We start from the raw sequence: 13,046 nt of genomic DNA on the forward strand, positions 1-13,046 counted from the left end.
GATGCTCAATTCCTCATTGAGTGTGTTTTGGTAACGTAGCAGTTTTCTATCTATCTATGTATCTGTCCATCTATGTATGTACCTATGTGTGTGCATGCACACACACAAATATATCTAAATATGTTTAGAGAGAGAGAGAAAAGTTGGAAGATAAATTCTTCCCATGCCATTAAATCTAATTGAATGCCTTTGAATTAAATAGTTATTCTGTAGTTAGTTACACTAGACTAATGCAGACCAGAGTTTTTATTTTGGCAGATAGAAATTTTGTTATAAAAACTGAATTCTCACTCTAAATGGACTCCTTGTACAGCTCACGCATAATTATTTTTAAGTTAGGTGAATCACACTGGCTCATAAAACCATTATATATGAAAATATATATATAATTTTATATAAACAAACATATAAATAAAAATTTGGAGATTATATTATAGTTATCTCTCCAAGCCTCCAATCTCTATGTGTATTATGGCTTCCAATGAAGGTAGCTGCAAAAAAATTCCAGAGACCTCTCTAATGTACATTCAGTGATTCTCTTGTCCCAGGCCCTCTGATCTCTGTAAACCTGAGCAGGGTCTTATCAAAGATGTCACATTCAGTTTAAAGATTCTTAAATTCTTTTGCAGCTACTCCTAACATGACTTGAGGAAGATACAACCTCAGCCCTCTGTGAAAACCTTTCTGTTTTGAGGGGATTCTGAAGCTTGTATCTATGTCAGGTTTTCACACTATACTTAGCAAGTACATGATTGCTTTATAGAGCAGTGAAGTATGATTTCTTTGCCATAAATATTTAAAGAACAATACCAAACATCAGCTCTAAAGTAGGAAATTAATGATACTTTTTTGATTTGTTTTGAAAACTTAAGATAGGAAAAAAGTGTTTATGCTTCTGAGGATGAAATAATTCTTTGAAATTTGGGTATGTCCGCATTAGCATTTCAGTATGGGTCAGGACTGTGCTTTTAAAGTGAATCTCTTGCTTGTCGCCAGCTACCATGTGTTGGTTCACATCAGAGATACCACCAACTGGATTCTTTTAGGATGTCATTAAGCCAGAAGATGCAAACATAATACACTCCGAACCACCAACTAGCAAATCAATTCACACTTGAATATTCCTTTGAATGTATAAATAAGTTCATGTTGAGCAGGTACGAGCCCTTTCTATGTTCGTTTTCACAAATATTTGAGCAACTGAGACTCATTAGCTAGAACAGTATCAGCACCTCGATCACAAACTCACTTGAATGAATATGCATGAAATCACCATTAGTTTTGCCTTTAGAGTAATTATTCTGCACACATATTTAACCAGGCAATGGACAGCAAGGAAACCACTCAACTCATTCCCTTGAGCTTAAGTGAGAAAGGTATTTCAGGCTTGATTTTCTACTGCTTTGCATCTTGTATATTTCTGCAAAATGAGTATGAAACTTTATCCATTCTGTTTTGAAAACATTTCACAACAATGAATAATGCTGTTTCAGTAAGTAGTTATGTTATTCATCTATCTGTATCTAATTCTTGCTGATGCTTAGAATGTAAACTTTTGAGAACAGGGACATACCATACTGATACTATGCTGAGCAGAGTAGGATCTTGTTCAATGTCTGGAACTCCTATGTACTGTCACAATATTATGGTGTAGTTTTGCAATGTTCAAGATGCTGGAGACTCAGTCATCTCATATTTAGAATCTTGTAAATTGTAGAGGATATATGGGATCACACAATATGTTAATATAAAAGTCAAGAGAATACTGATCACTATGTTGTACAATGGGCAATCACAGATACTAATTCCATGAGCAGAAAGAAAGGCAAAATTTACTAAGACAGGAGTTAGGAATTACCTACCTCTAGTAAATACGTATAAGGGATGACATTATGATAATGTCATACCGTGACCAAAAATGGAGATTCTAGTATGGGAAACATTATTTTCTGCTCCCTCCCTTCCTCCTCTCCTTCTCCACCCCCTCTCCTTTGTTCTTTGCCATTCAGTGTTTTGGTTCAAGTTAATTAAAGATTCCTGTTGCAGCCTCCTGGAGTGAAATTCTGGCAGTATGCCCAGTGCCGACATAGTCATGTGTAAGCAGCCCCTCCAGTGAGCTCCATAATGTCTCTAAGAAACTATACAAAGAGGAAGAAAGAAACTGAATCCAGATGGAATGGGAAATCAGATATTTCTTCCATTTGTGCTGAAATCTGTGAAGACTGCCCCGTAGGTTGAAAGAGAAGGCAATTCACATACTCTGCAGTCTCAGGGAAAAAACATGTTTTCTCCCCCAACCCTCTGCCCTTCATTGAAGACGAATCTGTGAGAAAGCTTACAGTGAGACTGCAAACTCAGTAATGCAAAACGTGTTTTCCCAACTCTGCTTTACTATGCTAGCTATAGAAAGGTGTAGGATAGACCTGTCAGGGGAACACAAAAAACAAAACAAAAGAATCAAAAGAGTGACTCAGGTGGACAAAGACTCTTCCTAATGATAGGTTTACAAGAGAATTTGATATCCAAACCAACATTTTGACACACAATTCATAGTGAAAAGAGGACTTAAGGCATTTTAAATGCCCAACAGGAGAGTAAACATGTCTAACATACTAAGCAATAACCACATCCTGAACTGCTTGTTGCTAAAAGGCACATTAAAAAGATTGCAAAAATGCATAGTACATATGCATTTCTTGGATCTCACATGCATAACAAAAATCAGAAATATCCCTGGAGAAGCACAGATGTGGTGTATTTTGTGCTTTTGAGTCTTTGTCAGCTTCAGTGCTTGGTTCTTAAAATATAACACTACACTTGCTTGGTAGTTACAGAAGAATTCTCCTGATGATTAGTAACAGTATCATTAGAAATTGAAACTGTGGATATTTGCAGGTATATTTTATATATAAATTACAGTTTGCTTTGTGGCAAATTCTGTGCTCACTAGGGATTTTCTGGAATTTGGTGGGGGAAAGGAATAAATCATGAAACTATCTATCTGCAGTATTGCTTGGTTTCTCTATGCATTTCATTTACCGTAAATTTGTTGCTCTCCAATGGCCTGTTTAGTTTTTCAGGGGTTTGGTTGTTTGGGGGTGGGAGGTGTTACCCAAAGATTAAACTTTGGCCAGGGCAATTATGGAAAAGAAGTCTTAAACTTAACAGCTAATTTCTATGTCAAAGCACTAACTTTGAATTTTAAAATATCAGGGCAGAGTGATTTCTTGGCAGAGAGAACAACGTGTCATAACACAAAAGATGCCCATTTGAGGTGCAGACTTTGGGCAGAGGTTATGATTCAAGGTAGCAGAGTTTTAGCTGACAGTTTAGAGCAATACTTCAGGTGAAATGAACCCTATAATTGCAGTGCAGATTTCCCCAAATAGCAGGTTGGCTGGAATAGCTCTGGTTCCATGTGACTAATTGGATGTTTTGTTACCAGTTTTTTTCAAAGCAACAAAAATGGTCTAAAAAAGCTGTCCAGGTGAAAGGGGTAATAGATGTATGCTGATACAGTTACGTGTGTTTCTTGCCCTTTCAAACCTTTGAAGCGAGGCTGGGGTCAAATTACTCAAGCAGAACAGCTCTGTTGACAAACATGTGGTCTTCAAAAAACAATCCCAGTATGAGAGGTGCTGCTAATTTAAAATATCGGGGAGGGGGGGAGAGAGGGAAAACCAGCACCACTCTACATGAAATCCAACCCAACTGCCACCTTCCCTGCTAGCCTCCTTTTGTGAGCCTGCCTTCCCTGCCGCGTGAATCAGCCATGGTTGGGGTTAAATGGGTAGCTTTTGTCTCCTCACAATGACCGAGAGTGACAGGTTGAGCTAAATGATTTACTGGTGGAGATGATTTGAAGGACAGAGCCGGGCAACCTTGGGAACACACGCACAAGAAAAGGACAGTAGCGAATCAGCCTCTCCTCCCCCTCCCGCTTTCATGGTTTTGACTGAAAGATCACAGAGTGAGTCTCTGACAGACACAAGGACCATTGAGAAGCTATTTTTATTACTTATCCATGGCAGCCTTGCTTTGCTGAGAACAGACCTGAGGTTAATTAACCTTTACTTTTTTTTTTTCTTTTTAAACGTTGTTGTTTTTCTTGTTGGGGATGCAAACCCATAAGTTGGCAGGGTCACATGCCATGGGCAAAGGGAAAGTCTCTGTGTGAGACTTCAGCGCAAGAAAGCTCAACAAACCCTTCCCTAGCCAAAACAAAGCTTTCCACACAGAAAGGGGATGTAGTTGGGGCCGCAGTGAAGGCAGCTGCTTGGAGTGGAGCTGTCCCAGCTGTTGTCAATTGGAATGTGCTAGAAACAGTGCCCCCCCCCCCCCCACCCCCCCTTCAACTGCCCTGGCGGCAATGGTACTGAGTGCTAATATGGATCCCAGATTGTTTCCTGAATACTGTTTGATCTGGCTGTGTGGGCGGCAATGAACTGGTTTGTTGGGATGCAGGGCATACCAGAGCACTGGAGTGCTGCGTTTTGCCCGTCTCCTCATGAGCAGGCCAGGCACGCGGGGACAAGATGGTGGGCTGGCTGCAGGCCCTCAGCACCAACTCAGGAGAAGGCAGCTCCAAGCCTCCTGTCTGCCTGCAAAGTGGGGAGCAGTGCAGTTCAAGGAATCAGCCGACAGAGCCCCTAACACAGATAAGGCTGGCAGGGAAGGGGCATGGCAGAGCGTGGCTGGGAAGAACCCATTGACCATCATGCCTGCCCCCACCTTCTTGCGGTGCCCACTGAGTCCTGCGTGTGGCTGACCAGTCCAGAAACCCTGAGCACCATCCCCGGGGAGTTCACCCTCCTCCACGCACCCATGACCCTGCTGGCTCAGCAGGACCAGCTGCGGGGCAAGGCAGTGGGCAGAATGGGGCCCGGCCTATATAGGCTAGCAGCAGATGGCAGCCTTGTGGCCTCTCAGTACATGCATTGCAATGCTTTCTTCAGAAGCTGCCCCTCTAAACATTTGCAAGGAAAAGTGAAAACATTTCTTGATAGGAAAGGACCTTTTCGGGCAGCTGCTGTGAGTTACTCTGAAAAAACCCCGAAGGCAAGGCATAGAAGAAGGTCGGGTTTATGGGTAAATCAGAACTCATAAGAGGCGTATTACTCAAGAGAGACAATGCTCTCTTTCTATTCCATACTTCATTTGGTCTATGATTTGTGAGATATTCCTCAAGCGCAGTGGAATAATATGTCCTATCACAGGTTATAACCTGCAATTGTCGTGTCATTTTTTGGTTCTGAGAAACAGATAGCAACAACAAAATGGTTCAGGTACTACTGCAAAAATGTAATTTTTCTAGTGCCTAACACCTAATGACATCCAAAATCCTGTGAATCACATCCTGTGAATGTGCAGCAAAGCTTTATTCCTATATATTCAGCTAACTTCAAAAAAAGTCACTCAAAAATATCTCAGACATCTTAACTAGTTAGGGAAGAAATTTAAGAGTAAACCCACTGTGTGCAATAACACATAGCTTTTTGCTGGCTAGCTTTCAATCATATTCTTATTTTTATAGTAATCTAATGAAATCTTGTAGTTATTCAAAAGAAAATATATGTTTACAATACATGTAAACATGATGGCAAAGCAGCCTTTCATATCAGCAAGTTTGAAAGACATGACTTGATTTAATGGAAAAGAGAAAGGATCTCTAAAATGGCAACTTTAGAGAACAGAAGTGTTTGCTGTTCATTAATCTGCTGTTCTGTAGAGTTGCAGTACTGTAGAGCTGCAGTATGCTGTCACATGATACAATTCTAATGGCCTCTTGAATGCTCAGTTGCGAATAAACACTTCTGTTTTAAAATACAAAGAGCAAAACAAACTAAATCTAAAAATACAAGAAGGAACTATGGTTTTTGGTGGGTTTTTTTGTTTGTTTGTTTGGGTTTTTTTCTGTGAAAGAGAGCAGTGTTTGCAAAAGATGAAGCAACTCTAAAAAACAGCTTGCCCAACAGGCTTCCAACTATGGATTTTCCACTGTAAGGATTATGGTAGGTGAAAATAGAAGAAGAAAACTTTCTCTTCCATATCCTTCCAGCTGTAATCACTGTCACTGTCCCAGTGTGCATGGGTAGTGTCGGGATTACTCCGTTCTTGAAATTACAGAAGAATAAGTGTACTTTAGCACACACTGAGTAGCACAAGGAATGGGTTTCATAAGTCTTAGTCTTGACTGGCTCTGTATTAACAAACCTAGTCAGAAAGATCTTGCAGTTATATTTTGCATCTGTTTCTGTCCAGGCTGACTTTCTCCAAGCACTTCTCTCTCCCAGCTTCTGCGTCATGCCTCAAGTCCTAGTAATGCTGCTATAAACATCATCATCATATCCAGAACTGGGTACACAGTAGTCTTGTAGGACCAGGCTACAATTCTTTGCGTGTTAAGCCCTGCTTTAAAAAGTGTCTCCCATAAGTGGTGAATTTTATAGAGTGCTTTAAAAAATAAAGGAAAACATCTTCTATATTGCACAGGGTGAAAGATGTCATTTACATTAGGTTCTCACCTCACCCCTCTAGTCTGCATGAAACTAGTGTAAAATTCCTACAACTTTTTAAGCCTTTACTATGGATGATATGTCCTGTCCCTTCTTTTTCTTTGATTTTTCTCCTTACCTTCACTTTGTTTCGTTTCCCGCACTTTTCCCAGCCCTAGTTCTGTCTTCCTCTTCTCGTTCATCTGCCTTTTCTCTGACTCCTTTACGTGTTTCCTTCTCTCATAATCCTCCTGAGCCACTGCAACTGTAATAGTGTTCAGAAGCCAGAGGGTCTGAGACATTTGGCTTTGAAGGTAAAGATGCGAAAACTATGTAAGGGTGGGAAAGGAACACCTCTAGGATGCAGGTCCCTATTTCATTCCTTATTATCATGCTATGCCAGGAGCATCACAGTTTTGCTGCCTGTCTCCTCTTTGTCCATGCCTGATGAAAGCCTTTGGCTGAACCCAGCTGAGTGACTAGATGATACAATCTGTTGGCAAACAAAAAGCATGGAATAGGGCTGTGTTGAGTCACCCAAAGAAGGAGTGAGATGGAATCTCACAGTAAGGGGGGCAGAGGACAGTATGGGCTGCATGGGTTCTGTACTGCAGCTTCCCCCAGACAGCTGGGGAACACAGGGCCCCCCCAGCTACCTGGCACTCTCCCGTGGCATTGGGTGGCCTCTGATGCTGACATGGGATATGTGGGTTGGTCTGTTCTTTCCAGCAGGGCACAACCCTGGAGCACTGCTTGAAGCAGCACTTAGTGCTTTGGTAACACCAGCCACTTAGTTTCTTCCTGTGCTCAACAATTATTTCCTTCTAGTAGATCTTTCAAAAGCCTTGCTTTACATTACAATTCTTTCATTGCTTTATAAGAGGTTATGTCACATCACAAGAGCAAAAAGCACAGTGCAGCTTAGCGTAACTTGACCCTGATCTGGCATTTCTTTGTGATGTGTCATGTCAGAAATGTAAAGAAAACAACATTGTCCTTTTCATAGTAGTTTGGGCAGCAGTGGTGACTACAGGTTGCCTTACCTTCTGCCTGGAAGATGTGTGTAGTTTATGAGACTAATGAGGATTCTGTACTGGAAGTAGGAGAAATCGTGTTTATGAAGCTGTACATATGTTCTGGAGAGCTGCATGTGAGCTTAACAGAAAGTGGGCTCTGAGTTAGTGCTGCTGGCGTGGTTGCAGAGAAGCTGGCAAGAAAGGCCAGCATTTACAAGTGCTGCTACTTGAGAATGAAGCGTGATGAAGGAAAATGTGAAAACACTGTTTTGTCATTTCTGTAGATTGCCTTTTTTGGCCTACTGAATTTCAACTGCTTTTAAATATACATTTTCCAAAAGGGATTTGAGACAGCCAGGAAAGGCTGAAATTACCCTTAAAAATTTGAAAAGTAAGAAATTCTAGAGCATCCTAGACCCAGTGACAAAGTTCTTCCTTGTACTGAGCCTAAGCAAGAGCTGACAAACAGGACCTGTTATAGCCTAGACCCAGGCTTGATCACGTTAAAAGGAATCACATCTGTATTAGTTTTTTCATGTGTACACAGGAAATTATAATTCTGACTCCCACTGCACAGTGTGCTGACCTATTGTTGCTTACTGTGAGGAGTCTGTCTTTTACATCCTCATAGCTACAGCCTATTTGCATCGAAATATCACACTCTCAAGAGCCTTGCTGCTCCCCCAGCAAGGATCAAGGAGTACTTGTTTTTAAAAGAAGACTTATCACTTTATCACCTTGGGGATGATGAGCATGAAGCCCTAATGTAAAAGGCTTATGTGATAGTAGGAATTAAGGATGGTTTGCAGATAACGCATCCTTGGAGGCCCTCAAGTGCTCAATTTCCAGGCCTGCTGCTAACCTGTTGAGTGACCTTGAGCAACTCACTTCACATTGCTGCAGCTCTGTTTTCCCTTTGATTTTTTTGTTTGTTTGTTTGTTTAACTTGCAATACGCTGGAAACCTTTTTATAGCACCCTGTGAATTGAGTCCTGATCTCATTTTGGTTGTTAGATGCTGGTACCTTAAAAACAGTAAAAATAGTTTTAAGCAGATGAATAACCCTTTCCCAGGCCCCTCTATCTTAGGAGATGTGGCCATTTTTCTTGAAATATTCCAGCAGCACATTATGAGTTTCTGTTGACAGAAAAGCCTTAGGTCTGTCACATCCATTATAAAACTATGATGCAGTTTTATATATATATTATACAGCTTGAAGTTGTAGGTAGTTGGCTCAGTACAACCAAAGTACTAGCAGTGGCAGAAAGAAGTAACTGGCACAGGGGAAAGCAAGAATTTCTGTGGAGAAGCTCATAGGGAAAATACCCAAGCACATATGTAACATAGCTATACTGTGTGGATCTTTAGAGGCGAGGAGAACTGGAACAAGATGAGTTAGGGGAAACAAACATGTAGTCCGTTAAAATAATATTTTGAAAAGTGTACAAAAGTGAAAATTGTTCTGAGTTTCCATACTTACTTTCTCTCCAGGGAGGAAATATTCCCATACTGTAGCTCCAATGTATAGGGTTAGCAGTTCTTTAGCTATCAGGCCTCATGCTTTTGCAGAAGAGATTGTGCTCTGTATCATAGTCTTGTCTTATGATCCATACTTTCTCAGGAAGTTTGGGTGAATAAGTGTACCTGAGTCACAGCCTAGCTTACAATGGTATTATTAATTGAAATATCTTGCTTCCACTGATGTTTTGCCTTTCTCTGTGGAAAAAAAGGTGAGACCTTTGTGATTGCTACATAATAAAAAAAAAACATTTGAATGAATAGGACTGTTGTTATTTTGAATCTAATGCCTAACACTGGGTGCTTTATTTGGTGGCTCTCTTGGCCAGAAGAGGGAAAAAAACCCAAAAAAACCCACAACCTCCCCCAAACCCCCCTTATATAATGACAGAAAAAAAAAAAAAATTACAAAAAGCACCTGCAAGATTGCTTGTTAGTCCAGGGTATATTAAAAAGGGGACTCTTAATTTAATTTACAATATTTCAAGTTTATTTCATCTATTTAAGAATCTTTCTTTTCCTCAAAATTTTGATTAATGTCACAAACTGTTAGAGCAATCTCAAATATTTTAAAAGGTTTCCTGTGTAACTACCCAGGTCTGGCTTTTTTCCTGGAGAAAACAGGCACCTTGAGGCTAGGCTTATTTAATTGGATGTTTACTGGACTTAGAGATCTACTTTAACAGGAGATGAATGGTACCCCAGAAGTGCTATTTGTCTCCATTCACTATAAAGGCAGAGTAGATGGTTAATCCAGATGTAGACAGCAACATTGCAGATGGCTGTGTCTGATCAGATGAATTGACCAAAATACTTGAACAGGAGCTTCAGACATTAAATGCCCAAGAGATGTGTGCAAAGTTAAATGTAGGCTTCATTTGAAAGCCTGTTAAAGTCTCTAGTCATCCTTTATTAACTCTGAAAACATCTATCCTTAAGTCAGTCAAAGTAGACATGGGGGTTTGTTAGTGTTTGTTATTTTCTACCTGTTTTCTAATTGTGAGTCTTTGTCTCCATCATGTGCAGAGCCCTGCGCCTGTTTAGTGTGTGTGTGGACAGAATTGATTTCTTATGCTCCATGGATGGGGCAGCAAGAAGTGTTAGAGATCAGAACAAGAGGGGAGCTGGTGACAAGTAGCAGTGGAAAAGGGTTCCCTTTCCTTTCTCAGGTAGAAGTAAAGGTGCACTTTTATGCCCTCCTCAGTGGCAGCAATGGCCCAACAACCACTGTTACTGGGACTGGAGCCAGCCTGCTGAATGTGCATGTCCATGGGCTCTGTCACTGTGGCCGTACAGGTATTTTTAGTCCTAACATACTGCCCTCTCTGTTACTCTTGGAATTAGTATGGATATTATACCTTTTTTTAACATTGAATGATTTTGACATTCATTTTTTTCTATATCAGAAGATTTAATATTAAAAATCAAGCTGTCTACTTAGATGTCTGTGATGATGACCATAGATTGACATGTCTAAATTCTACCAGGGAGAGATGCACTGGCTCCATATTACTCAGGGCTACCTGGTCATAGAAACTCCTAAGTTGTCATTTTAGATTGCAGAGTTCCCAGGATGTCTAAATATAGATTTGTTCTCATGTTCAGAGATGTCCTTTTCTGAGCTGGCAGTCACATAAATACACACCCCCCCCCCCCCCCCCCCCCCCCAACTGCCTCGCTCTGCAGAGAGCAGAGCAGTTCAGGCAGACAGTGCAAAGAATTGAGACAGCCTGCATGGCAGTTGGGATTGATCTCCCAGACTGCCTGAAGTGGAATCTACTGAAAAGTAGCAAACATTTCCATGATTCTGGCTTTCAGTTTTCAAGCTGTAATGAAATCCTTTCTTGTGTGAATGTACTATAAAGCCCTATGATCTATTTTAGCTGGGTTATCAGAAGCAATTTTTTTAAAACTGCACTGCCAACCGTGAAAATCCATCTCAAGTTACATCAAGGATATCAACAGTGTATGAATGTGCACCTTTCGGTTAGCATCATTAGAACTAATAAGAAAACAAACAATAAGTTATGTTATTCTTAGTGGGCTTAGAATATTTTTCAATTATTAAACATAGGCCAGTATGTTATTTACAAATACTCAACAGTGATTTTTCTGGACACCTGCCCTCCAGTTAGAAGCAAAATGCTTTTTCCATATTTTTTAAATGTTAAAAAATAAGGATGACAAAAGAAAACTGGCTGAAGAACTCCAGGCTGTGCCCTTCTCTGCACAGCTTGAACTCTCCCTGTATTTATCTGAAGCAGATGTTCCGGGCAGGATGCACACTGCAGCCAGAGGTGAGGACAGAGGTGTACAGGACTTGAATACATTTCAGTGCAGCTCCCACATCCTGTTTACACATAGCTGCTGGCCTGAGAACAACACGGGAAAAAAATAGGAAGGGGGGTGTGTGTGATAGGAAGGAACAGATGACTGTAGTCGTGATACTAACACCACTGCTAGGCGTGCATGTCAAGAGTGCTGTAGATTTGTGGTTGTCTTTGCGTCTGCCATTGCCAGCAATATTTTCTCTGCTACTTTGGCAGGCGTTGATAGGCATGCTGTCTTCTGTTATAAGGGAGGGAAAAGGAAGAGACAGAGCAATTCATTGAAAAAAAAAAAAAAAGACAGCTCACTTGCAGAGAAACTATATTTTCTCTTCTATTCAGCAATGCTACCCAGACTCAAGAAGAAAATACAGCCGGAATGCACTGAACCAACTTTTCTGTCTCATTAAAATCATGGACTGATTTTTAATAGTAGAAAGGCACTTACTGAATCACTGGTGGGCAATGAGAAATATTAATAATGCCAAGCCCCATTTAAACAGTCATTCTGCTGGAGAATGGATTTCTTTCAGGCTAGGTACTTACTGCCAGTTTGATTTCTACACAGAGCAGGGAAAGGCCTACTTTTCTGTGCACTGGACATGCATGTTCATTTTATGCCTCATTCCCCAACTCACTATACCTATTCCACATCATCCACATGTATTCCTGCTTAATGCTAGGGAGATAAGGAAGAAGTGTATGTATACTTTCTCTCTCTCTCTCTCTTTTTTTTTTTTTTTTTTTACAGTTAAGCAAGATCACTAAGGGACCAGCTTTTCCTTGTCAAAGATTCATAAAGCTGCTAATGGCAAAATTCCCAGGAGGCAGAAATGGAAGAAGCAGTTTTTCAAGGCTGTTTTTCACAAAGTTCACAACACGGGCTGGGAACACTATGTATCTGTTAGGTGTCTCTGTAATATTATATTCTGCAGAGGCTGGCTACTGGTTTCAGATCTACATGGTCATGCACACATACAACATGGGGTAGTTTAAAGGACATATACTTTCCTGTGCTTAAATGGTGTGAACATATCAACACCGCAGATCGACCAATGTCTCATCAGCTCATATTTTAAAATGCTTGAGAGGCAGAATGCATGCGAGATATTTTTAATGCCAGAAATAATTAACTAATTCGTTTTATTAGGACAATATAAAAGAAGCTCAAAACTTATAAAAAAGTATAGAAATCTATATTATTATGGGTTATTATAATCTATTTATCTCTTACTAATTAGAATGTAAAAATACTAAAATCGCGGCATGAAAGTTCCTATTCTCTCAGCCCTGACCATATTAACTTCTTTACCACTGCCTTTTTTTTTTTATTAAAAGAAATGAACCATCTTAGTGCTTGAGACTCCTCTTTTTTATGCATCAAGTTCCATCAGGAGACAGAACTTCTAAAGTATGTGCTGAGATAAGCTACATTTCCCCGGATGCCTTGCTTTTCTTTACCCTATTATATTTGGATTATTTCATTATCGAAGCAACTATCATGGTATTAGGCTTTGATTTTCTTACTTCAAATAATCTAAAAGACCAGAAATTTGGAATCAAATTGGAAGATAGAAGGAGAATTTAAATTCTGCTTTATTCTCAAGCCTTTCTTCTAATCTTCAATCTATTTAGTGCTTGAAACTCAATCTTCAGATAAGGAACAGCAGTCAATCTCTTCGTTGCTTCCC

At 40.2% G+C, this 13,046-nt stretch overlaps 1 long non-coding RNA gene across 3 annotated transcripts in view; it reads right to left on the reverse strand.

Annotated features, from left to right (window-relative positions):
- LOC126052778 (uncharacterized) overlaps positions 1–13,046 on the reverse strand; it is a 43,716-nt gene that overhangs the window by 20,037 nt on the left and 10,633 nt on the right. For all 3 annotated transcript variants that reach the window (XR_007510142.1, XR_007510144.1, XR_007510143.1), the window contains exon 2: positions 8,991–9,226. This is a non-coding gene — a long non-coding RNA (uncharacterized LOC126052778). The remainder of the gene's footprint in view (positions 1–8,990; positions 9,227–13,046) is intronic.

Source organism: Accipiter gentilis, chromosome 30 (genome assembly GCF_929443795.1).
Source record: "Accipiter gentilis chromosome 30, bAccGen1.1, whole genome shotgun sequence".
Classification (NCBI taxonomy): Eukaryota; Metazoa; Chordata; class Aves; order Accipitriformes; family Accipitridae; genus Astur; species Astur gentilis.